The sequence below is a fragment of the Gallus gallus genome, chromosome 2, assembly GCF_016699485.2.
Source record: "Gallus gallus isolate bGalGal1 chromosome 2, bGalGal1.mat.broiler.GRCg7b, whole genome shotgun sequence".
Taxonomy (NCBI): domain Eukaryota; kingdom Metazoa; phylum Chordata; class Aves; order Galliformes; family Phasianidae; genus Gallus; species Gallus gallus.
In genome coordinates, this window is record NC_052533.1 from 34,053,532 (window position 1) to 34,080,778 (window position 27,247).

The 27,247-nt window shown below is 42.2% G+C and overlaps 1 long non-coding RNA gene across 2 annotated transcripts in view; it reads right to left on the reverse strand.

Moving 5' to 3' along the window:
* Positions 1-1,330: 1,330 nt before the first annotated feature.
* Positions 1,331-27,247, reverse strand: part of LOC101751380 — a 107,405-nt gene continuing 81,488 nt past the window's right edge. The window contains exons 3-4 of one of the 2 annotated variants that reach the window (XR_006937833.1): positions 14,611-25,845; positions 1,331-11,268 (exon numbers count right to left, since the gene is read on the reverse strand). This is a non-coding gene — a long non-coding RNA (uncharacterized LOC101751380). Of the gene's footprint in view, positions 25,846-27,247 lie in introns of both variants that reach the window. The other variant, XR_211577.5, reaches the window with a different exon arrangement.

Genomic DNA, 27,247 nt, shown 5'->3' on the forward strand with positions numbered 1-27,247 from the left:
GGAATGACTTCTGTGGCTTGACTCATGATCTCTGTCTGCTTGGTGCTGACACTACCCCCCTTTCCATTCTCACACAGCTCCTTTTTCCGGCTCCCCTGAGACAGAATGGGGATTTTCCACGTGGAGGAATGACAGTGTGGGTGAAGTGAGCTACCAGCCCTCCCCTTGCTCTTTCTTGTCCGTCTAAAGAGGAGTCCCACCGTGGGGCTGAGCCCTTCAGGGCTGCCATCCTCCGCTTCTGCTCCGCTGCATCCATCTGTGATACACAGAGAGCCAGGCTGAAAAATACCATATTTTCTTTCTGCCTTTTTTTTTTTTTTTTTTTTCCCTGAGTGATCTTTAACTCAGATCTGTCCGCTGATCCGGCCGATTGCACAGCCAGAGAAATCCCCCCCCCACCCCCCCAGGAAAATTCAAGGACAGAGATGGGAGGCAGGGATGGGAGCCATGGGCCTGCTTCCGCAGGGGGCTGCCAAGATGCACGTGCATGAGAGCACATCCTGCTCGAGAGGCTGGAACACCTCAGGCACTCGCAGCCTGAACTCGGGCCCCCAGCCCTTGCAAAATGTGCTTTTTTATGCATCTGGTCGGCAGAAACTTTGCAATTTTTCTTCCCACTGAAACTGTACAAAAGTTGTGAGATGGCCGATGCTTGCTCATGTCCAAACAAACACTGTTGTGCCGAACACAATACATTTCCTGAAACACACAGGAAAGTGATATTAATTACCTCACCAATTCCATATGTATCTGGTTCCTTGGTTTTGATCTGGAGCTATTCTGCTTCTGTCCCACTCATTGATTCTAAACATCGGGGTTAAGAAAACTCTGGGGAGTAAACAAGGAAATCCTCGGGATCCCTTTTGTAATGTAAGCTTAGACCTTCTTTCCTTTCTTCCAAAAATAAAGAAAAAAAAATGCAAATCTATTTTATCCATTTAATTTAGGAAAAGTAAAATAACTCAGTGTACTGAGTGCTCTGTGTGCATTCACACTGACGTGCTCTGTGCTATTTCTAAATACTCTTATCAACTCTCATCATCGTCCCAAAAATACATTTGCATTAATCAGTGCTTTACAGTACCCCTAAGCTTACTCTCGGTGATAAATCAGATTAATATGGGACACTTTCCTTGCTGTCTCCAACGGGACTCTGATAAAATCGAGCAACCAATTTTTCTCCTCCATTATGTGTCCAAAGGCAGTTGAAAGGAGTCTGGTCTTTTCTGAGAGTATTTTTATACTCAGTGTTCCCTTTGAAGCTGAATGAGTTTAAAACCTTAATTTGTAAACATGAATACATTCAAACAATTTAATATGGAAACATGAATAAGTTCAAATAATTTAATTGCACGGTCAAGGTATAGGAAGGAATAAATCAACCTGATGAGAGCAAAGGAGGAAGGACTCGCTCAAAGGCCACTGGCTCTCTGTTGTTATCTTGTCTCCCCTAAACTGTAGCAATATGTGTGTGGCAAATCTGTAATACTGCAGATGCTAACCCCTGTGACTTGGGGACAAATCCCTATGATTCTGGGTAGCCTGAAGGGTGGGAACCTTACGGTGGGGACCCTTCCCAAGTCACAGTGGCCCTCCAGAAAATGCACCTGGGTTTCCACAGGTGGAAGCAAGAGCTGGCCCTTGGTTCGTTTTTGTCCTTGCACACTGTCAGTACACAGGCAGCATCCCCAGCTGGGTGTGGGAGCTTGGCAGCTGTCTGGGCTCACAGGTTAACTGCATCCACGCGTACTGCAGTGCTCATAAAAATGCATTTTCTCATCATTTCACTATTCCTTGTTGCATAATGCAGAAACATTTGTATGATTCTGAGACTGCATGGCACTTATATAAATGTATATAGATGTATATATGTAGTATGAAAATCTGTTATATTTATCTAACAACTGAAATGACTTCTATAAAGGAATAAAAATACAAAGGATTCGGGTTCTGCAACACTTTCCAGCATTGTTTTACTCACCTAAAGTAGTACACCTGGTGCATCCAGAAAAAGGAAAAGGAAAAGAAACAAGAGGGAAAGGACAGGGAAAGGGAAATAGAAAGAAGAGAAAGGGAAGGGGAAGGAAAGGGTAAAGGAAAAGGGAAAAGAGTGGAAAAAAGGAAAAGTGGAGAGTCCTGAGAAGTTTATATTGCAGTACAAAGGCTGGCTGGAGAAAGAGGGAGTTGCTGTGGGACATCCTTGAAACTCCAGTGACGTCCAGGTACAAGATGGGGCTCTCAGCATCTGTTGTCATTGTCAGAAGCCATCTGGCTGAACTAGTATCTGAGACGTGGGGGCACTAAAGCAGGTGACTTTGTACCCAGCTTTCTGGCTTTCTTGTTGGCTGCTGAGCTGCATTTGGGCATCTGCTTCCTGAGGGAAAACAAAAGTCCAAAAGAAGTTGCTGCTAACAGACCCAAGCAGTTCAGTGCTAATACAGCGCTACTGCACCTCATTTCCAAGATCAAATAGTAAATGACTCCATTTTGGTTGCAAGTGTCAGAAAACTCTGAATATCTGTTTCTACGGAAAGAACAAACTTATTAGATGATCAAGGGAAGCTATAATAGAGAACTGATCAGGATAAAAGTAGAAGAACAGTGTAAATCCATTAAGCTGGTAATTGCCTATGCATGATAACCTTATTTTAGCTACTACACTTCTCTTGTAGAAATACTAACGCAGCACTATAAAATTTAGGGTTTCTTTTCATGTCTGCCGCATCCCAGGGGACCTCAGCCTGAAATACTGCTCCAAGGGATGCAGCACATAATCAGTCCCTTTGAAACAGTTTCAGTAATGCTGAATCCATATAAGTGCGGTTGCCAATTATGCTAATGAAACTGCAGTGGGACTGCATTTCTGGCCATCTTCTAACAGTGCTGTAAAAGTCACATCACAGTCAGCAACTAAATTTGTGTAGCACATGACTAGATAGAGGCAGCTCTGAAACGTACTGTGCGGTGGAAGTGAGGCCAAACGCTCACACAACCTAAGCACGCTACAGAAGGCAACAAGTGTCTAAAGCAGCTCCGGGAATTTCTTGCTATATTCTCTTTTCCATTCTGAGAAGCATCTCCATCTCCAGATGCAAGGCTAACGCAGGCGGTGTCTGTGACTGCCTTGTCTATGGCGCCTTCCTGCCTTGTAAGGCAGCGCTCCATACTGAGCACAAGGCACTCGTTGTGTGTTAGATTTCGGCTGTTTTAGCCAGCATATGGCACTGGGAAACACACCGTGCTAGCAAAAGTTCGGGATGCCCCTGCAAATAACAAAGGCACACCTTTAGCATCCTGTCTTCCTTTCCTTTTTGGGACAGATAAGGTCAGAAATATGGTGTTGCCTCCTCGGCTACGCACTGCTTTGGGCTCAGGTAGGACGAGCCATGAGGCTTCTCTTTTCCTCACTTGTGTCCAATCACCCAGGGACTCCCATGGTGAGGAGAACCCCTCATCCCAGGTGAAAGGTGGAGGTTTCACAGACTGCACATTAAAATATCCCCTTTAAAGGCCCTTTCACTAGAAGCAGCACATACCTTCAGTAGGCATATCTCCAAAGTAAATACCTCAGTCAGGAGGCCAAGGAGCTTAAAGACTTAAATTTCAACAAAGAGCAGCAGCATATGGCCTCCATGCTTTACCTCATACCATCATTTCAATTCAGGTTTGCATACTAAATGGACAATACAAATTCTTGCATAACTGGCATGCATACATGCTTGCTTAGAGTTCAGAGTTTCTCCATCAACCCAATAGAAATGTCTTGACAGCCTGGTAATATTATAATCATCCCTGTAGTGCACCACAGGCCAAGAATAACAAAACATCTTACGTGAACAACACCAGTAAAGCTACTATAAAGTCTTGCTGAAGACACCTTTAGGGTGTGGTGTGAGTGATTAATATAGGCCATGAGAAGACACAGAAAAGAACATGGATTCATCAGGAGCAAATGTTCTCCCATAATTAACAAGGAAAAGAAAAAAAACAGCAATGCATACTTGATCAGTCTTCACATCCTTTGACTACTATTTCTTGCATTAGCATGCAAAGGAGTGGAAAATCTTCCTTCACTAGGTTTTTCCACTGTAAATCCTATCAGGATCACTACAGTTCCTGGACTGCAGTGTTTCAGTAGCCCTTGCTCAGTTCTTCTTGCACACTTACCACATATCACAGATATGACAGGCTGATGGAAACAGCTTTGAAATCACCATTTCTGCAAACACATTTTTCTTCAGTTTATGACCATGACAGTTGCAATCAACAATCTTTTTGTAAAATGAATAAAAATATACAGGTGCTAACCTTTTGTTTGCTTTATAAAACAATAATGTATTGTCATGTTTTCCCGTCTTGACAGATGTGTTTGATGAGAAGTCTTGCTAACCCACTAATTCCATGGTACGTGACGGATGCTTGGAATTAGCACTGTAGTTAATGGCTGTCAGCCTTCCTATGGATAGACTTAATTCCTTGTCATGCCTGTAAACCTATGCTGATGTTCTTCCTTGATTTCATAGGGCACGGGTTCAAGAGCAAAGGCAACCTCCAGTTGGGGTGGTCCCTGAACCACCTGCTCTGCCCCACTGCAGAGGTTGCTGAGCTGCTTGTGAAGCTTTTCCTAAAATGCTGCTATTTATAGCTTTACATATTACACAAGTGTCAAAATGAGGTAGAAGTATTAATCTTGTCAGGTGTCCTGCTCTTTGCTACGTCTTTTCTTGAGTCAGAGCCCAGAGATGTGCCATGGTATTTGATTGGTAGGCTGCTCAGATGCTCCAAACACAATGTACCTCCCAAAATAAAGCTTCCAGATACAGACATCACCACATCATATTTTCACATTTTCAAGGTCCAGAATAAGAAGAAAATATTAACCATACTTAACGATTTGCTTGATTTTTTCTCTATTATTATTACCTCTTAACATACAGCTCTATCCTAATCCTAAAAAGGATTTGCTTAGAAAAACAAGCTGCCTTCGGTACCACAGGTGGTGTTGCCTCTGACTCCAAAGCAAAGGGATGAGCAGATGTCAGTACCTGAGGAATGCTCAAAAGGAAATTCTTCATTTTGGAGAAGAGGAGCAAGAACATGGCATAGCACAGTAAAGCCTTTCCTCTGCATTTCTCCATCGGTTTCAGCTTCCATTCCTCAACCCCCAGATGGCACAAGATACAGCGTGAGAGGTTGTTTGTGCAGTCTGAGCTTGAAGCATGCACTAAATGGCCAGTGGATGAGAAGTGCTAAAACGCTCGTGTTTCTGAGGATTGTGTTGCTTCTACGTGTGATCTGAAGGAAGCGTTGAGATATAACACATTGGATAGAATTCCCTCAGAATGAATGCATAAGTCATATCTGGAGATGCAAAGATGCACACAAAGAATGCAGAAATACACAGGTGGAAAGTCAGAAAAAAAAAGGTAGATATAAAACTCAACAATTTTACGTAATTTGCCAATACCACGTTGTATTTGAAGCTTGAGTACGTTTCACCATTCCATGCTTGCTACTCGCTGCTGCCACCATGTGTTACTGCAAATTCCTCCTGAAGTGATAGGGCCCCTTGAAACAGAAAGGTGCGCTGCTGTGCCTGGGAAGGACCTGAAAACTGGTAAGACACTACCCAAGAGAAAAGCTGAGAAATAGGAAAGCCATTCCTTGGAACGGTGGGCATTACTGGAAACAGTACAATAGACTTGAGAAGAGCGCCCTGTAAACAAAAGAGTTGGATTTAGCATTGAGGAGTCATGCTATTTGATCCAAACAGACATTACAGGTATGCACTGGGAAGTGTCAGAATACCACAGGTATGTACACTGATATCCTCTCTCTCATCCATGCCTTCCTCTTTCACTTGGACCTTTTGTCATTCTTTCAGGGAACTGCAGATGTGTTGGGCTGTTCTCAAGTAGCGTTGGGACTGACTTTCCATTTCCATTTTCATTTCCATTTTCCATAGCTATCTCAAAGTGGCCAGATGCACAGTAATGAATAAGTGTAGACTGCACTCAGGAAGCAGTTTCTTCCTAATTCTACTTATCTAGTAGTGTGCCTGTTCCCTAAGAAAAGAAAGCCAGTCTTCCAATTTGGGCTTGTTAAGACTAATTGTGGAAATTTTTATTGTCAGTACGCATGACTAATTAAGAGATTATTAACATTTGCTGTGTCTCCATGATATTAAATATGGGCAATTTGCACCAGTGTCATTACACACTGTATTAAAACAAACGAGGCTCTGGACCTGTCAGAACAGCAAATTCTTATAGGCTAAACTTGCCCCAGGACTACTAGAGTCTCTGCTTTATTTATTTCCTTTTAGATAATAGTTTAAGAATGCCATTTAAGTGACAATCTGTTGATAGCGAATCACAAGCTTACAGGACATCATTTCAATGGGCTGTCTTGATATGAAAGTAAAGGTTCATTCAGCAGTTTGCTGATTTATGGTCCTGCTCAGGAAACATGGAGCATATGCATGACTTAGCTGCTCTCCTTTCTCTCTTCCAAAAACACAACTCTAGGTATAGATATGGTGTTACTAGTTCCCACTTTATTTAATGTGTTATCAACATATTTTCCTGAGCCAAGGAAAGATTTCAGAGCATCAGCTTAAGACACAAAAACAAGTTAGTTTCCAGCTTTGGTAACTGAGGGATTCCAAAGAATTTCATTTGGATAATTCCAGCTCCAATAATGTGGAAGATGTGTATTAAATCACACAACTTTTTGTCCACTTGTGTTCTCTAAGGGAATGTTTGTATGTGTGACACCTCTGAAAGTTTTTCTGAAATGAGTGGTCCTCTACACACACATGCTTACTATCAAACATGTGCTTAGAGACCTTGCTGAATCAACACTGAGAAATGGGAGGGAGGTAATGCCAGAAGGGGCCTTGACGAAGATGTGAGAAAATGGGAAATACACAGATATGAGGCCAGTCTTGCTTTGTATAGAATTTAACCTATTCAGGAATTACTTCTGCTTTTGTATAATTTTATTTCCAGTGTGTACAAGGAAATTTTTGAGAAAACGGAAACAGTGTTGTCACGGCATTTTCACAGTAGTACAAGGCAAGAGAACAAGAGAAAACAGACATGCCTTGAAAGATTAGAAGTTCTGACTAGATAAATGGAAACAGCATGAGGGCCATCAAGAATGGGAAGACACTGCCCAAAGAAGGTATGCAATCTTTGTCCTCAGAGGTTTTCAGAACCTTACTGCATAAAGCCCTGAGCACTGAGGTGTGTTGTAAAAACTGACTTTGGGAAAAGCCCTCCTGCTGGAGTCTTTCACCACCTGAGTTTCCCTATGGTGGTATTTAGTCCATCAGCTTTGGGCTAAAATGACAGCAAAAGCAGACTTACATTCAGCCATAAATTAATCCACTGTGGTTACAGAACCCAGAGATTCTGTACAAGTTTAGCGATGTTAGAAAGTAACCATCATACATAAATGTCAAAGCCAATATTTTAATGAAAAGAGAAGGATGAAGTAGTTAGTGTGTGTTTTCAAGGGTCAGTTTTCAAAGAAACATTAAAAAATGTGGACCCACATTTTATCCAGTGGTGAAGAAACACTTTTATTTATGGGAGAATAGAAGCTCTGCCATGATTTGATGTCAGTGTAAAGCTGACTACTGAGAAAAATACAGAAAGTACAAGGCCAATTCTGCAATTGGACTTTGGTCCCTGCAATGGAACCAAGTTCATCATTTTGAGCCTTAAAACTTTCCATTGCCAACCCTCCTTGATATGACATACTTTTCATACATGTCCCAATTTGGAGCTTGTTAGCAGACATCAAGAAGTCTGTTCCAGGCTGTCTCCAATATTAAGTAATTAATATTCCATTTTCTTCTGCTTTTTGCTTCTGTTTTCACATCATCATTAAATAGTTCTTTGCAATATACTTTCCTATTGCTTATTGCCCAGCTACTGCCATCAGTGAAGCAAAAAGAGGAGAGCAAACACCAGAGGTGTTCCATCTTCAGAAAAATGAGACTCTTTGATTTCAGTTCTTGAGAACAGTGACAGTAAACCACTGCTCTCAACTGATGGAGTCACGCCTTTTTCTACTTAAGGGATAAGTTGGAGAATGAGTTCTTCAGTTCTGTGCTATTGTCTCTGACTCTTGGTGAAGGTTGTGTGTCATTACTATGATGCTACAGTGACATATATTATTTTGTGGTTGTCAGAGGTAAATGCTCGTAGCTCCTCTCATTTACTTCAAAGCTAATGTGGGTGTCCTGAATGCTCTATAATCTTGAAACAACCAGTGTTGCCTTGTTGGAGCTGTCACTACTAACAGCAAACAGAGAAGAGAAAGAAAATATGTGTTTTGAAAGATGTGAAGGGATTCAAATAAGTTTAGAATGATAAATAAAGGCAACACTTCTTCAACAGAATAATCCATATGAGAATTTCCTACTGAGTACAAAAGGATCTACATCAGCTACCTCCAGGGAAAGTCTAAAAAATATTGTAAATGATGTAGGCAGTCATTAAATATGACCTTTGTTCTTGGCAGCAGCACAAGGAAAGCAAGAAATAATTAAGCAAGCGATTGTTGAAAACACTACTGACCGATTTCAACACTGAGTTTGTTTTCTGCTGTGAGATATTTTTGCCTCTTGTTTCATTTTCCCATGTTGAAAGAAAGACACCAATTTCATTTTAGCGTCTGCAAATCTAGTTATGATAATTAGCGTTATACATTTAGAATTGGCATGAGTTATTTTCATAACATACTACAGCATCCAGCACGGCTGTTTATCTTTTTATGTTTCTGGGTTATGAATTTTTAAGTAATTCTCTGGAAACTGCCAAGTAAGGAACAGTGTATTGCAGAGTTCTGGAAAAATGGCAGCAACAGGCCATATATTCCTTCAAGGCATAATAAATGAATAAGAAACTTCTTTCAGTTCTTTGTCCCCTTTTCTCACTGAGTAGAAGGAAAACAGTATAACTGCTCAAATGGTTACAGTGAGCATCAGCTCTGACTACAAAAAGTGCCAAGAAATCTTCCCAAAATGCCTAGCTACCTAGCTACCAAACTCCTCTTGATTGTCACAAAGTAGGGCAGCTCAGTATGTAGAAGATAGGAATTAGCTTAAGGGAAAAATGCAAAAGGCTTAGTAGTTCTGGGGATCGAATAATCATAATCATAGAATTTTAGGGGCAACTTTGTAGGAGATTTGTTAAAATTCCAAAATTCCAAACCCTGTTCCAGTTCCCACCTGTGTTCCAGTACAGAAGTCACAACATCAGCTTCTCACAAGGCTGTGTAGTCCAGAGGCTACGGGCCTCCTCCCCACTATAGCCCCAGGCCAAAGTTGAGCAGAACTTCCAACCATCACTTAGAATAGAAGAAAAGAAGAGGTAGTCAATAGATAACTTCTGAAGAATCTGCTGACAACAGAGAATGAACAGGACATTGAAAAGATGGAGTGCCATGAAACAAAGCTCTGAAGATGAGCCGATAAGCTCACAACCTTTGATCCATGCAAAGAGAGAATCAAAAGGAATGAACTCTGGGAAAGATTGAGGGGAGGGGGGAAAAGAGGATGAGTTCACCTGATATGAGATAATGTTTAAAATGGTATATGTATCTGTAGAAGATATGAGTTCAGTGCTCTCCTGTGTGGTAGTAGCCCAGCATATATGATGATTATTTGGATAAAGCAAGAACCTAAGGTATCTGTTGGACTCTTCTGGCAGCCTTTAACACAGTACTTGGAAAATAACTGCAATCAAACTAAGCAACAGGTGCCACTTCCAATCAAAATATGTCAAGTTGAATAGAAATCCGCAGCGTCATAAAGTTGTGAAAAAGTCATCTATTCTTGAGTACTGTGGGCACAGGCCAAGAAGGGCATGGACCTATTGGAGATAGATAGAATGAGAGCAACAAATCCTACTGTGTTGTCAGATGCTGTGTTCAGTTTGCACAGCTTATAAGGACTGGAGTAATCTCGTCAAGCAAGGAGAAGTGTAGGGAGATTGAGAGGCCTCTTGAAATACGTAAATGGTGAGAGAAGAGGAATGAACTACTACTTATTGGAGTCCTCCTGTGGAAAGGATGAGAATTAAAGGGCTTCAAAAGCAAAAAGGAAGATTTAGGTTAAATATTAGGAGAAAAGAAGTTTAACAGTAAGGGCTAGGTGAGGACAGGACTAAGTGGCCTGGAGGAGTAGTGTGCTTAGCGCCACAGAGAAGCATTAATATCTGCCAGCTGTGGGGTAGGTCTGGCTCTGCCATGAAGAGAAAGGAGAGACAATATGAGTTCCCATCTAGCCCTGTTTGCTGTGGTTCTGTGATTTATCATGCTGGAAAGCCTTTCTGCAATTAGTGCAGCCAGCAAGATTAGTTCCAATATCAAAGCCATTCTATTAATGGGATACACGAGCGCATGTGGATAGAAGTTCTGAGGAGTGGAGCATCACATCCATCATTTTATTCTTTTTTTTTTCCTCAATTTATAGTGTTGTACAGTGGCCTGACTTAAGAAATTCATTAATTGTCCAGAGCCTTGTTACTAGAAAGCGTCTGTTTTATTTTAATGTTTTGAAGGTTCGAGGCTGGATGCTCACCAGTATCTTAATTTCTGTGGCTTAAAGGATTGCTGAGAGGTTGGTTTATGCCAATAAAATTAGTGCCTTTTTTTTATGATAACGTTAAGAGAGCTATTTTTATAAACTTCTAAATAATGAATGAATTTTCCTCCATTATTTCACGATGTGTAGCCATAGATAACCTGTTGTTATGCTAGTCACATCATAAAATTAGCCAATTAGAACCAACTTCAATAACTGATGTAGTTTAATAGTCCATGTAACTAACGTGAGTGGTAAGCAAATAACTTTAATAGCAATAGATAGATCTAATACTAACATTGCATCATAATGAGGCTAATTTTTAAAACCATGGATGAGGGTTAGCTCAAAAAAAAAAAAAGCAGTTTAGCATTGGCAGTGAATAAAACTTTCAAGCAGTCAAAGGATATGAGGACAAGATTTCACATTCACAGATGTCTGTGTCATTTTAGAAAAAGGAACCAGTGTCTTACGTTCAAGGGATGCTGTACCAGTATCAAAGCATGAGTATAAACCAGTAGCAGCTGGAAGGGAATATCCAGGTGGATCTGCACATACCGATCTGGGGCTTTCTTTGGTCCTTCAGTTGTAGGAAGAAGTTATGAGCCTCTCCCCTTCTCCTGGATGAAACTATCTCCGAGTATGCAATGAAGCACCTGAGCTGTACCATGCTAAGGTAGAAAATAGACACAGATGGTGGTCAAACAACAATGCAGAAAGAGCACTTCCCCATGTTCCCCAAAGCTGCACAGCCTTGTACCTATAGCCCCATGCCCAAGGATGGGGCATCCTTTCTGGGTTGTTCTTCCCAAGAGATCTGGCCCATCACTTCTGTGCCTTGGCATGATCTGTGCTTGGTCTGCCTCTCCCTGTTCCTGCCTGACCAGGAGGCTGGAGTCAGTATGTCCCATCTTTCTGCATTTTTTGACTTTATGCCATGTCAACACTCTCTTCTGCAAATGGTTGGTATTTGCACATCATTTTTCCTTTGGCATGTTGAAAGCTGCTAGCTTTGCGGAAGACGTCAGCTGAGAACACAAGAACATCTGATAGAATGCACTTTTAAATCCATTAATCCTCTGTCGTTAGTAAGGTTGTTACTTCATCTCATGTTTATCATCTCATTCTTGAAAGATGGTATGGAAGCACTTAATATTTTTACAGCTCATCTCTAAGATTTTTTTTTTTACCTTACTCACCAGCTATTCAATTCTGCTACTTATTGTAGTGCAAGAAAAGGGCCCTCATCACAGTTTCCCAAAGGATAAGTATAAGAACAAAAGTTAGATGACAAAGGGCGTTCACCTCTAGCTGCTTAAGGGAGCATGCAGGGTTTATTCTGTCACTAAATGGGGTTTTCTGATTCTCAAGTTAATGTTAAGGCCATTGGATCATGTTGCTCATCAGAAGCTGTAATAAGAAACAACATCAATCTAGATGAGGCCGTTTCTATTATTCTATACTGGTGTAAGGTAATGTCTTGTATGCTGAAATAGCTCTCATTTCATTTCTAGAGGACTTTAACGTCTTCGCCTCAATGTAAAACATACTACATTCACTGGGTACCTGAGTAATTATGTTCTTGTAGCTTAATGCAGGATCATCCACTTTAAAAAAAAAATCAAAGATAACAAATAAGGAAGGATAATTCAAGCTAAACTTTGTGTTTCTTATTACTCTGGCATCATTCCTGCTACTCTTCTCTGTTCAGCTTAAGTGAAATCACATCTTAGGCCAATTCTTTCATTAAAGTAGTGCTCTAATTTAGGTTTACCTTGTGACTTAGAAGACATTTTATTTGTGTGCTTCTGCAGTGTGGTTTCCCTACAGTCATTATTGTGTTGAGAGTCAAGAAGAAGAAAGAACACTTAGGCTTTTTCTAATTCATCCTGTACATATTCACAAGGAAATTAGCTCCAAATAAGCTCCAAATAATAAAATGCATGGCCTCACAACGTACTGCGAAGTTTTTTTGCTAACCTAATTCACTCTGACTGATTTTGCAAACAGATGCTCTAAATACTGTTCTTAATTAAATACCAGGACCCAGATTTGAATGTTGGTCCATGCCAACATAAGATAGCACAAATCTTGGCACCAGACCAAGACCTTTCTATAAAGAAAGATGCACACACAAAATGAGGAGAACAGAAAAGGAGAAGGAACTGCTAATAAATGATGGAAGAAGAGGCGGAAACTTGGTTTTGCAAGCTGTGTTGCTCCCTGGCTCCCTTCTCTAGCTCACTGGTCAGGTTATTTCTTTGGATTAATTGGATACCTTGGACTTAAAGTCATTGGTAGCCTGGGGCTCAGCAGCTAACAGAGCTAGAAAGCTTTCAAGGCTGTATGATCTCCCAGTCAGTTTCAGACTCTTAACCTCTCCAAGGTCTATTACCTACATTCCAACATACAAATTTTAGTGAACTGATTAATAGTCAATGTGTTTATTTAAAAGTTATAGTGATAACACTGTCCTTTGTGTCAGTGTGAAGTAGCATTTGATTTATTTTCAGCTTTGCTGTCTTTTATGCATAACTTTGTAGGACAAACTGATTCAAACTTTTGTTTGTTTGATCCAAAACCAAGGCCCCTCAGTCTACCCTCTGCCATTTCTTATCATGCGTAGACACAATTTCTGGTGCTCCTTTCCCCTCACCAGCTTTAGAGAAAAGTTCCAGGAGCCAGCCAGAAGCTCTAGCTGGTTAGAGCCAAAACATTGCATTTTCGATTCTCAGAAAACATTTTACTTGGTATCTTTCTCCACTGACAGTCTCTGGTGCTTCCTCTCTTATGATTACTTCACCTCTGTATCACCTCTGAGTCTGTTCTTTTCCCCAGTTTCATCTTTTCCATTCAGTCATCCTCATTTCACGATTTTCTTTCTGTTTATCAGATTTGCTCCTACTTCAATGCTTCACAAGTGAGAGAAGAATATCTGTGGAGTGACTATCCTAGTTTGTACCATCATCCCAGTGAGCTTCATTGCCTATGCTGTCCCTACCCCACAATATGTTTCATCTTCAAGCAGCGCGGTATGGAGACTGCTCACAAATTTTTGTTTGCACATGGATGCCTCATTCATATCTGGCCTGTAGTCAGTATTAGAATGAGCATGCTTAGCACTGACACACGGAGTCAAACTAAGAAGGACCAGCACCATAGAGTTTCAAGATATTCTAAAGAAAAAGAAGTTGTATTCTAATCCTAATCTTATTTTATTAGTTCCTTAGCTTCAGAAACTGGAAAAAAAATCTCTAGCAGCTTCATTTCACCAATCTACTGTTTTCTGCTACTCTCAAGTGTAATTAAAGGTTCATGATCCTCATGAATAAAGATGTCTGGCTTTTATGGAGAAGTGGATGCTTTGCACAGGCAGGAACAATGATATTCAGCAACTAGAGATGCTCAGTAAGGTGTTTTCTTACTGCAAAACATGCACTGATTAAGTCCCCTTGAACAAGAATGGCCACAACAGGCTCACAGGCCATCCCTGCCTTCTCCACGCCAGATCTGTTGTGTAGAAATGCCTAAAGAGAATTATAAGCACAGCATGGAGGTGATAACCCCTTTTCTCCCACATTTCAGGCATTTTGAGCATTGTCCCAGTCCATCTGTTCTAGTCTATGCTACTTCTCTGCGATGAAAGAGAACCAGTGGTCTCTGGGAGAAAAAGCAGAGTACAATGATTCTCTTACAATATCCTTACAATAACCTTCTCTGAGTGCAGGTTATTGCTTGGCATCCTAGTGGAGTTTTACCCTGGCTGTGTATTCAGCAATCATCTTCAGAGCTAGCACGCTTTCCATGAAAAACTCCTGAGCATCAGACTATAACCATAGTTAAGGAATGGAGAAGATCCCTGATTGGAAGGCTTTTGGCAGCAAACACACAAATAAATGTGTACATCTGACAGATAATGTGGTTTGGTTTTGCGTGGATGTGTGTGCCTACCTGCAAAAACAGAAAACCGGGTGAGGAAAACTAATCATACAAAGAGAAAAGTCAAAACTCACTGTGTCCTTCTATCAAAACTTCTCTTCAACAGGAAAAAAAAAAGAACTGTGTTGATATGCAGCTTATTTCTTCCACAGCCAGCTGAAAAAACTGACATTCCTGCCAAGCATGACAATACCATCCCAGTCAACAAACTTTTATGCATATCCTACTTCACGGTATCTTATCAGCAATAAATTGCATTCCTAATGGGTGAATAAAGAGATTGCAACATGCCAGAACCAGGGCTAGTTTTTACAAGTCTACTCAGTGGACAAGCAAAATGAAGAGGATTATTACAAACTGCTTTGAAGAGCCAGCTATGTAATAATGAATTTTAAAATTGTGAGGGGTTTTTGTATGCACCTTGACAAAAATAAAGCTTTGCAGGTCAGTATTTCTTGTATGTACTTTTATTCTTAAACCCAATCGGTTGGCATGACTGGCAGAGTGCAATGAATCCCTTTATTGGGGGGTGTTTTTTTTTGGGGGGGGGGGAGCTTGGGACGGGGGAGGTTGAGTATAAACAAATTGTAGATAAATATTTATTGATTTTTTCCTTTTTATGCAGAAGTTAAGAAAATATTCATTGCATCAAGAGCCACAAGAGCCACAAGAATGAGCAACGTGATTGACAGAAGGTTTTAAAAGAATTGTGACATTTTTGGCTAAAGCAATCATAGGATCGCAGTGCAGTAGAAATGGCTTTGGGAGAAAGTTGAAACCATGCTGAACCCTCTCATTTATCTGCAAAAACATATTACTCACGTGGCAACAATACTGACACTGTATTGAACTGTTATATAGTATCGTCCGCAATTCATTTTGGATAAGAAAAGTAAAATGTGATTCATCTAGTGTGCTCTGTTCCCCAAACATATAGTGTGCTATCCAGTTGGTTTTTACAATGCAATATATAGGAGATCGAATCCCAGTGAGATAGTTTCATGAATTTATCACTTATGGCTACAGATATGGTATACTGTGGCAATTATCAGTTTGCAAGAATAAGATCTCTCTGCTTCAGAGTACCACGGTCACGACAATGCATCAACTATATGATGACATTACACACTTTTATAGGCACAATTAAAAAGACTGAATGAGTTTGCTGAGTGTGTTCTCTGTATGGGGTAATGCTTAACTGTAATAATTATATATTGAATGATGCATGCGAGTTATGTCGCGTGACCTGATTAGTCAGAAATAGTGTTTCCACTCTTTGGAATGAGATTGCTATCAGTTGCAATAAAACAAGCAAGACTCTACTTGATGTGAACTGTGTGCTGCTAACATGGTTGAGCCTTTGAACTTGTATATAAGACATTTGAGAGACTAATTCTAAGGAGCTGAAATGGAGGTAGAGCGAACAGTTTCAGAACCTGACTGCAATGACAGGAATGGAGGTATGTGTTGATGAAATGGTTTTAGGACAGTCACTACCAGAACTGTTTCTCAAGGAAAAAATGTGTGCTGATTTTGCCTATACCCTAAAGCAGGGCAGTTTCAGTCTGATTTCTAGGTCCTCCATCTGAATTGATTTCTTGAAGGCACACCCTTCTATCTGGAATTTGTTTGATCAAATTTGTTTGATCGTGTGAGAATGTTTGCCACACAGAGAGACTCCTTCGCCATCTTTTGCTTATGCTTCGTCTTGCCTTGCAGAGAGATCTAGACAGATTAAAGAACTGGGCAATCACCAACCCATGAAATTTAACAAGAGAAAGTGTCAGATTCTGCACCTGGGAAAGGGCAATCCCGGCTGTGCATACAGACTGGGGGTATGAGATGCTGGAGAGCAGCCCTGCTGAAAGAGATCTGGGGGTCAAGAGCAAGTTCAACATGAGTCACCAGTGTGTCCAGGCAGCCAGGAAGGCCAACTGAATCCTAGGGTGCATCAGGCCCATGCTGCCAGTGGGTGAGGGAAGGGATGTCCTACTCTACACTGCACTGGTGTGGCTTCACCTTGAGTACTGTGTGCATTTCTGGGTGCCACAGTACAAAAAGGACATAAAAATATTAGAGAGTGCTCAAAGGGGTACAAAGATGGGGAAGGTTCTAGACGGGAAGATGTATGAGGAGCAGCTGAGGTGCCTGTTTGCTCAGCCCAGAGCAGAGGAGCTGAGGGGAGGCCTCGTGGTGGCTGCAGCTCTCACAGGGAACGGAGGGGCAGCGCTGAGCTCTGCTCTCTGTGACAGCGACAGCGCCCGAGGGAACGGCATGGAGCTGTGTCAGGGGAGGGGCAGATTGGGGGTCAGGAAAAGGTTCTTCACCTGAGGGTGGTGGGCTGGGAACGGGCTGCCCAGGGCAGTGGGCATGGCACAGAGCTGACGTAGTTCAAGAAGCATGCAGACAATGCTCTCAGACATATGGTCTGATTTTTGGGTAGTCCTATGTGGAGCCAGAAGTTGGACTTGATGATCGTTATGGATTCCTTCCAACTCGGGATATTCTATGATTCTATGATTCATCTGTGCATAGCAGTTACCAGAGGCTCAAGCCTACCTCCTGTCCCAGCCCTTCCTGCACTTGGAGGCCCCACACTGCTCCTCACACTCAGGCTGTGGTCCTTCCAGTTTGCCCGTTCTTTAATTCCAGGGAAACAGTTATTCCTTGGAGGAGGCATGTCCTTCAATTGTCATTCCTTCCTGTTGTGGAGGGAGCCTGGCAATAGTAAATATGGTAAAACATTGATTCTGCCCAAAGGACACCTCACATCTGCTGCTTTGCTTACACTCTTCTCCTCATCTGAGGATCTTCCAACAAGTTACTAAGGAGGCAAAGTGAATCCTGTTTCTTCATATTAAACCTGCTTCCCATTATTTCAATGCAGCTTCTCTGTTTAGTGCAAACACTTTCATGACAGAGGTCTCTACCTCTGGGGTTTGGCTGCCCTGTCCCCCTTCCTTCTGTCTCAGTCTTTCTGATCTGGGGAAGTTCAAGTACCTTCTCATCCCAAAGGCCTTATCTAACCATAGCTCTCTGTGGGTCAAGAAGTCCTTTCACATGCATTACTGGTGCTTATGTGAGTATTGTGGGGAAGCTTTGCTCTATAGTTGCTTTGTCATATTCTTACTGAGGTCTGCGCTATTGCTAACAGTCAGAAAGAAGACGTAGAGTCGAGTGGGTTTTGCCTGATCATTAGACAGCATTTTCATTTTGTATGTCCTATAGGCCTGTACTTACAAGTGTTAAATACTTCCAGAAAGTTCCTGGATGTACTGGGAAAGCAAAAAGAAGCTTCAAAGATGTCTCCCAGTTAAAAGCTTGAATGGCAGCGCTATTGGTTATGCTGTCAACAGTGACAAAGCAGAAAGGACCAAAGAAGATTTTGAAAGAAAATCCTCCCTTTGTTTAGTCATCTTAAACTAGAAAGTAGTTCAGGATCATTCTCTAGCAACAGTTTTCTGCATTCTGTTATTGAGATCATGTATTTTGAGAGATGCTACTAGTTAAAAATTTGAGCTAAGATAGAAATTAACCTCAGAAATTACAAGGGGATTTACAGACTTTGCACCTGCCCCTCCCTTGTTATGTCTCTCAGACAAATTCAGACAGAAATACTAGAAACGTGCTTATCAAGCAAGCAGGGATACAGAGATGAGTATGTTCTGAGCACAAACAAGCACTTTGTTCACCATTAACAGGATGAAACACAGCGCTGTTGAGAGGAGCCTTTGTTGCAAGGATCAGACGTGGCAGATTCTGCAAGCCTGGCAGCCCTGGCGGCATAGCTCTGCTGGTTTAATTACCAGTGCTGCTCACAGGGTGGAGGAAACCTTCATAGTAGTGGGAGAACCACAGGTCAATCTCCTGGCTGGTCCCAAACCGGCCCAGCTCAAATGCTTTGTCAGGTGGGTGCTAGCTGACATCCCTTGCTACTGCTCTCCCTCTTCAGTTCATGGAGTGCTCTGGTGGGGAAAGCAAATCTGTTTTCTAATGAGCAGTGACTTGCAGAGCCTTTTTATAATGCCAATGACAGGGCTTTTGGCACTGTCTTCTGATGCACCTTTTGTACACAAAATATCCAATATACATATGTGATCTGGCTTTGCTTTCGCACGGATATGTGCAAGAGCAAGCATGGCCAGCTCATGTGACTCATCAGATGTTCTTAGCGCTCATACAAAGAAATTCTCTTGAGGAAGATGGCTTTGGGTCACATGCTCAGGTCCCATCTTCGTATCTCAGTTTGCCCGAGTTCAGGAGGAAAACTATAAACCTGTGTTGGCAGAGCCTGGACCAGCTTGGTGCCATGGCTTCGCTGTCAGCTGGGGTTGGTTGAATTCATGGGATTTTAAAGAATTTGGGTAAGTTTGCTTTTCTGTACAGATAATGTATGCACTTGGTGCTTTACCTGAGGACAGCAGAAATGATCTGTATATCACTCAGAAACAACTTGTTATGAGCAAACTTGCTTGATTGCCGCTGTGCATTTGAGGCTGTTGTTGTTTTAAATTACTTTTATTCCAGCAGCACCTCAAAGACCCTACCACAAAGAGGACATGATTTCCCAGCAATATAAAACACAAAACAGCACCTTCCCCAAACAGGTGATGGTCTCAGTATGTCTTGAAGGCTAAGAGAAGATACAAGGGAGCAAAAGCACAATGCAACAGAGCACTTGCTCACGGCGTCCATTAGTTGATAGGCAGGCAGGGGCAGGATGCCAGATTTTCTGATGCAGTGCCACGTTCCCACTTTTCCAGTCTCCCCAGTTATTACATCTGCCTTTGTCTTTTCACTGTGAGGGCAGTCTAGAGAAATCTACTGTTATCTGATTCATCTTATATTTCTTGATGCAGCCACTGCCCTTGCTAACACAGCGCCTGCCCTCCTGCTCTGCAGGCTTTGGAGCTGTGCTCCCGGAGTCACCCTTGAACGCGAGTGACAAGTGAGGCATTTGTCCTAGCAGATGGGGTACACGGAAGGCAGACCTTGGCTACATGCAAGCTGTCCTTGTTGAAACACATATCAGACTGACCCTGCTCGCTGCAGGACATCACCTGACCAAGGCCAGTCCAGAACTACTGGGAAAGAGAAGGAGCAAGTCAGAGCCAGGTCTGAACTTGTAAAACTCTATGGCCTCTCCAGATTGCAAGCTTGAGTGAATGCAATTAAAAAGATGATGACTAGATCTAAAGAAGAATTTGGGATAATTTTGCAGTGAAAATTTCCTTCTTCACTGAATCCAACTGGGGGAAAGAGGAAATGTATGCTATAGGCAACAGCTCACATTAACAACAACTACTGCCTTTTTCCACAAAATTTTGACCTCAAAAAGCAAGAAGTGCCAGACACTCCAAAAATACCCCTCATACTGTTTAAGGAAGTGCTCAAAATACTGTGGTGATGGACAGCATTACAGAATATCCAGGATTACATTATGGAATGAACTACTTTTAAATGTGGAATCACCATGCGAACTGGCAATCACATCTCATTCAACATGCTGTTATTTATGTATCACCAGAACCACACATGGTGCTCAACAGACAAAGGAAAAATTAAAACCCCCCAGAGCATGAGTTTGATCATCATAATTAAACATAATCAGATTGGAAGATATTTTTTCAATTATTTTTGTTGCATTGTGCTGTGTCACATTTGCTGTGAAATGCCAATTTATGAAAAATGAAAGATTTTGCAGGAAAAGATTAACTAGTATGAATTTCTCGTTCGACTGTGCTGAGAGAAAATGTCAATACAAAGCAATGCTTTAGCCGTGTTCCAAAAGAAAACCTTTGTATGCCACACTGGCTTTTCGCTTTTACGTGTGAGTCAACCTGTATTAAAATTACACTACTGGTTTTTATTGATGAGTCATCACAAGTGAGTGTCTTGATAATTTATCTCACATTAAACTGTAAGGATTTATATTTTCCCCCATGCTTTTGTGTAAAACGTGTTCTGTAATGCGCTTGTTACTTGAATTTTTTTGATAGTGTGATACCGTGGGGCATGAAACCACATCAAGAATGGGGGTCAGGCTGCTGCTTGGCAGTGAAAAAGAATCACACGGGCTTAGAAACACAGACAGGTTAGAGGAGGCACAGGTTCAGAGCAATCCAAGCAGAGCAGCAGCATAAGAAACGTCTCAGAGTTTCTCATGGAAGAAGACCAAAGCAGCTCCAGGGCCAGGTGAATTGACAGGGCCTGGAGGGAGGCAGGCGGGGGGGGGATCACAGCGTGATGCAGAGCGCATGGCTGAGGAGATGGCTGAGCCCAGAAAGGATGCGCTACAGGGAAATGTCAGCATGAATATTTCATATGTTGACCCTTTTTATAGTTTCGACGTCTTAAAAGGCAGTGACTGTAACTGATGTTAGACTCTAGGTAGGTAATTCTTATCTCAGAAGACTGACATATATTACCCAAAAAGTGCAGCTCTTGGCTACGTTCTGCAAGGTGACATGCATTGCCACTTGGATTCACTGAAGGTACCATCATTATCTGCCTGAACCTTAATTTCCTGTGGAATAACACCCGCGTGCTTTTTTCTTTCTAGCTAACGTTGCAGCTTCATATAAGAGGGCACAGGAAGGTATAATAAGACTCTGTAGATGCAGGTTGAAACCAGACGAGTTCAGACTACAAATTAAGTGAAAGCATTTTTGCCTATCAATGAAGGTAAGTAAACATTAACAAGGGCTGAAGTGGATTTTCCACGATTGGAAAGCTTAACATTATAATTGGTTGATTTTCTAGCACCAAACACTGGTAGCAAATTTTGCACAGGAATTAAGAGAGAAGCATTCTTTGCTCTGTGCCTTGTATGAGATCAGGCCAGTCTTTTCTGACCCAGGTTGTTGATTACCCTACAGCAAACTCTCCTGCCCTCAATAAGGAGAAATTAGTGAACTGAAACCTAACTGCATATGCCTCAGGTTCCAGCAAAACCCTTTTATACTAAAAGCTATTTTCCCGGCTATACTTTGTATATAATAGCATGTTAGATATGGGACATCCATTGGAGCCTTTTACATTACATACTCTTTGGTAATTGATGCAGTGTCTAATGGACTCATCTAGTGTAGGAGTGAAAACAATACATTCTGTGAAAAGGTTTATGCTCAGACCCTAGAACAGGTTAGTACAGCTTCTTTTCCATCTCTTGAGATCACACTCCCTGCTGGCTTTTCCTGTGAAATCTCTCAAGCAGAGCTCCCATCTGCCTACAACGCTTTGCGGAGGGGCCAGGACCTCCAATTTCTGGATTCAAGGACTGGGGCTCTTGCTGCTCTCGCCTTCTTCCAGAAGAGGAGGTTTGCCAGGCCACCTCTGCCATGCAGGACTTGCTGATCATGAGCAAGACTGTGTGCTCTCCTAATCCTTAGGCCAGATTGGATTGGGCTCTGGGCAACCTGATGAAATGGGTGGCAACCCTGTCCATGGCAGGGGAGTTGGAACTGGACGGTCTTTAAGGTCCCTTCGAACTCAAACTGTTATATGATTCTATGATTACATGATTCTATGAGTCTACGATTGTCATCCACCCTGGGGAACCTAAGGGCAGTGCAGAAACAAAGCATTAAAGGACCTGGAGATGCTCATTGCTGAAAGTGAGGCAGTTATTGAAATGCTTTGCTGAATCAAAGCCCTTGGACTCTTTCAACAAATAGTCAGATATCGTTGTCTCATGTGGCACTTGGCTGCAACCTGTACAGCCTGTTTCTCTGAAGAGCTATAATGAGAAAGTCGTAGTGTACCAAGTAGGAGATAAAAGAATAAATCTCAAAGTTTACCTTTGCTTTGCTTTAATTTCTTCTGTTGTCATCAAAGAGATGACAAAAGTTGTTCTTAGGGAATTTAAATATTAATACAGGCTAAAATGCAGGTGAAACCAACAACAAGGGAAACATTTTACTAATCTATAAACTAGACAGAGTAATCTACCAACTGGGAATAATGCTAAGTAGGCACTTTAAGTTACTGTGCGGAATGAGTTTGATCAATTCACTCCAAGCCACATTAGTCTCATAAAAGCTGAGAGTAGCATTTTCTCCCAAGGGTTTCCTTTGAGGGATATTCCTCTCAGAGTGCAGTATCACAGGGGCAATTAAGGATGATAATGTTTTTTGCATATACTAAGCAATTGACTAGTCAACATTGATCAAGATAGGCTTTCGTCATTTTTTAAAATGCTCTTCCAAGTTCACAGTACAGTTGCTGTCTGAGATAACAGACGCAGTAGTGAGTAGTTAGTATTATTATACCATGACTCTGTGAAGTATTTTAGACAAGCAAATAGCTTCCAGGAAGCTAGTAGGAAAAAATAGTGTTCTCATTAATAGTGTGTGTGTGCGCTCTTGGCCAGGTGGAAAAGAAAATGCTTGGAAATATTATGGATTTTTCTGGCATCAGTGGCATATTCTCACTCTTCCCTCCCAGATAAATTGGCATTAATGCTCCCAGTCTCAATGATGACTACAAGCTCATTACAGATGCTGCTTTGCTTGTACATCATTACTGTCCCACAAGAATGCAATGTATTGCCTAGAAAGGATTTCTGGATGTTTTCCCTGATATAAAATCACAGAGGCTTATATTTAGTCCTTTCCCTGATGACAATCCTACCTGCATATATTCTCTCTCTTTCTTTCTCACAGACGTACACACGCTTGACTTTGAACTCTGACATTTATCTCATGACATAAATTCTTTCAATTAACCAACACAATGCATTAGTGTAATCATTAGTCCTAGCCTGCATTCTCCTTTGGAATAGCTAAGCAGAGTTGTAGTAATGTTGTCACGATGCATATTGTATACAAAATTTGAAACTAGGATGGAAAGTGTTATTGGTGAAGGTCTTGTTATGGTAATGTCCTTGCTCCAAGGTTATTTACATAAAAAGCTGTCTTGTCTTTGTAAGAATCGTGCTTGCCTCTGTGCTTCCAGCATAACAACACTATGCATTACCTTTCTCTCTGAAGGATGATGGTGCCTTCTGTTTATAAACTTTCTGCCCATTAGGACAATTTAAGCCTTAAAACAAGTGAAACGGTACATTCAGGGTGACCTTGGGAGTGCAGGGCCATAAAATGAAAACAGAAAATCCAGCATGATTAGAAGCAGCTCAGTTCTGGGCTCATTTGCATATTTTAGACTTTTTCATTCTCTAGACACCAAACTACTGTGTGATACAATGTTAACTAAGGCTTGGCAAATCCCTGGTAGCACCCAGACATGTGCAGTCCAGAAGAGAGTAATAACTCCCATCATGTTCCTAACAACGAAGTTCAACTTAGCCAAGGTAATTTTTTTCCTCATGAAATATGAGGGGACCCAGAAGGATCTGGCAATGTGACCAAGCACCATGGAATCACAAGGCAGGACTTCCACCAACATTCCTCATTGGTCAGTTCCAAATGGTCTGTGTTAAGTACTACGCTAACTCCCAGCACCTGAGTGCCCAAACAGCTCCTGGGTTGTGGCAGGAGCAGACCATACACCGGCCTTGTTGCTTTGGTGACAGGGAGACAAGACATCATTCTTCACAGTTACCGGAGCAAGGATTCTTAGAGCAGCAGCGTTCGTATCTCCTGTCCTGACTCTTTGCAAGGGCAGCCTGAGTCCTCATTAGGACCATGACTCTTCAGAGCAAAGATCTCTGCTGCTGAAGAGGGAGATACCATTAATTAAATGAGCACTCACTGATGGATGGTACTGAATTATGGTAGTTTTATCACTGAAACCATAGAATCATTGAATGGCTTGAGTTAGAAGGGACCTTAAAGATCACCTAGTTCCAATCCACTAATGATATTTTATAAGAAGTTCTCGACAGTCTTTTCTAGACAATCCAGCATTGTTTCTAGCATGGACAGAGCAATGGAGCTGCTTAGTAAGAGTTGCTTATTCCAGACATGAGGTATTCACGCCCCTAGCAATAATTAACATACCCTCAAGAAAGTGCTGGGGGCTGGGAGCCTTCCCACTGCTCTGTGATAATAGCCTTAGTCACACTTTACAGTACTGTGCTACTTCCACACATTTACCCATAGCGAATCACTTGTTTCTAGGGTGATTCACAGCCACGGCTGCTTCCCGTCCTCCTGGGGCTTTTCTACAGTGTGAGGCTTCCCACAGGCTCAGTGATACTCCTGCCACGGGTCTGTCCTTGGCTTCCAGCCTGAGCTTCTCTGCTGGCCAGAGTGGTGCGAGGGTGGCAAAGACAGCAGATTGGCCTGGCCCCACGGAATGTCATGTTTCACCAATGGGATGCTGTCAGGGAGAAAACAGCAGGTCAGTGCCTTGGCAAGAGCTAATTAGCACAGCCACATCAGCTGCACTGCGGTGGGTGGCACATTGCCAGCTGATGCCAGCCCAGGATCCCACTCTCTCTATCTAGGAAAAGCAGAGTGCATCTGGGCTGGAACAATGCTTGGGAGGGGATTACCAAAAGTGAAAGGACTGTGGGGTTTTTGCTCACTTTTCTTCATGAGGGCTGTTTCCCATACACTGCGGCTGGGCAAGCTGGGCTTTGTGGATGCTTTTTTTGGCTCTCACAGGATTATAAAATGTTGTAGCGTGGCCCTCTTATTAAGACCAGAAGAAGCCATGAAGAGCTTCCCAAACACCCTGAATTTCTATTACATGGGGGGCTCTATCCCATCCCTTTCATTTTCAGGTGATGGGAGCAGTAAGAGCAGAATTTGCCACCCTGCATCACCTCAGTCCCCTGTCACCTGGGGTCCTCAGGGGGGAAGTGATGCTGCAGGAGCTGTTCTGCACCAGGGGAGCACAGGGAGGGTTTGCTGGGGGGGGTCTCCTGCTGCACTATGATCCACGACTGCAAATTGCTGAATCTTGGTATTCGTGCATGTCGAGTACTGACAGAAGCATCATAACACTTTGCAAGTGTTTCCATCCTCTCAGCAAAAACAAAACATCAGGTGGCAGGAGGCTGCTCTCTGACCCACTTTGCCACAGGCCAGGCCGTGCAGGACCTCCCAGACACTCCAAAGGCATTCAGGATACAAAGGAAACAGCATTTCATGAAACCTTCCTGTGTGTTTCCCTCTCAGAGTGTTTTTTGTTTGTTTGCTTGTTTGTTTGTTGCTGCTTAAGCCTTAAATAAAATGCCCAGCTAGTTGCAGCGTGTTGCTTCAGGCACAGCTTCATTTTCTGGGGTTTTGACAGAGCTGAGGCAGAATTTTTCTAGCTTTCATGGATTGTGGCTAAACTTCTTGCATAGTTTGTCCTCCAGCCGTTCCCAGATGTCTCATCTGGCACCTCTCCGACATAAATTTCTGGGGAAGAAAGATGTAAAAAAACCTGTCAGTTATCTGGCTGGAATTTTTTTCTTGCTGCAGTGCTGTAACAGTGCTGATAAATACTGAGGAAAACTGGCATCAGCTCCAATTTTCTCTCCAAGAGCCAGGACAGGTCCAGTACTGCTTCCCTGGTGATCTGCAAACTTTGTTAACAGGTGCTCTCAGTGTTTTTGTGCACTGCTCTGGCCTGCTCCTTTTTTACACCCATTTTTTCCTCCAAGCCCTTGAAGGTTTCCCAGAAGCTACATTTGCTTCTGTGCTGCTGGCAGCCACTGCACCGACAGTCATGTTTGAACAGCAGGTTTCTGAGAAATGCTTCTTATTCACAGATCCAGTTGCCAAAAGCTGTTTGTTTTATTAATTCTGTGGGAAATTGTCTTGATCATTTGCCCAGATCTGTTCAGTACTTAAACTGCGAAATCGATTTTAATAAGATTTAAGGGATGCATAATATAACTCATCATACATCCCCAAATATATCTGATTCCTGGACAAGGTAAATCCAGCCAATGCGTGGCTAATATTTAGCTTGATATACAGACAGTGTGCATTTATGAACAAGAGTACAAAGTATCTACAGCCTTTACAGATTCCGCTAAGAACCAAACTGTTAAGTTGAGCATTAAAACAGGTTAAAACTTTTGGTAGATCAGCTGGAGGGATCCATACCACACTGGCACAGGTTTGAATCGGTCTTGTGCCTCCATATGCATTTGATCCTAGTGGTAGCTGAGGTTTTCTGCAAGACTCTTTCTACCTTTCATCTTCCCGTGTTAATCAGAGTGGCTTCCCTGGGCCGTCCATGTGCAGAGATCATAGAATCATAGAATTTTTAAGGTTGGAAAAGACCACAAAGATTATCTACTCCCACCATCAACCCATCACCCATGCCCACTAAATCATGTCCCTCAGTGTCAAGTGCTTGGTGCCCCATGTCAACCAAGGAGCCTACAGGATTGCTTAAGAGACATGGAGTTGTCCCATGGTTTTTGGTCAGACATTTTTCTCCTCACTTTCATTACCCAAATACTTGGGCCTTGAGCTGCTGAGGTTAGTGACTGACCTCTGCTCCACTTGGGGCACTGCCCATCATAATCCAGTCTTGACGTCTGGCTTATTCCCTGCTATTGAGAAACTTCTTCGTTCTAACAGTTTTCTTAGAAAAGGGGCTGCATTTCCATGCTGCCCAGCTGAGAAGCTGAAGCTGCCTTTGAAGGTAGTTCTGGGTGAGAGATGCTGACAAAGATTGCACTTGTTACACGGCACAACTGAGACGGCTTAGTCAGAGGAAGGCACCCAGCTACAATCTTAATTATTTTCTGTTATCTCTGTAGTCTTTGTGTTTGCAGGCTCTCCTGGGTTCCACAGTTTACTTTGG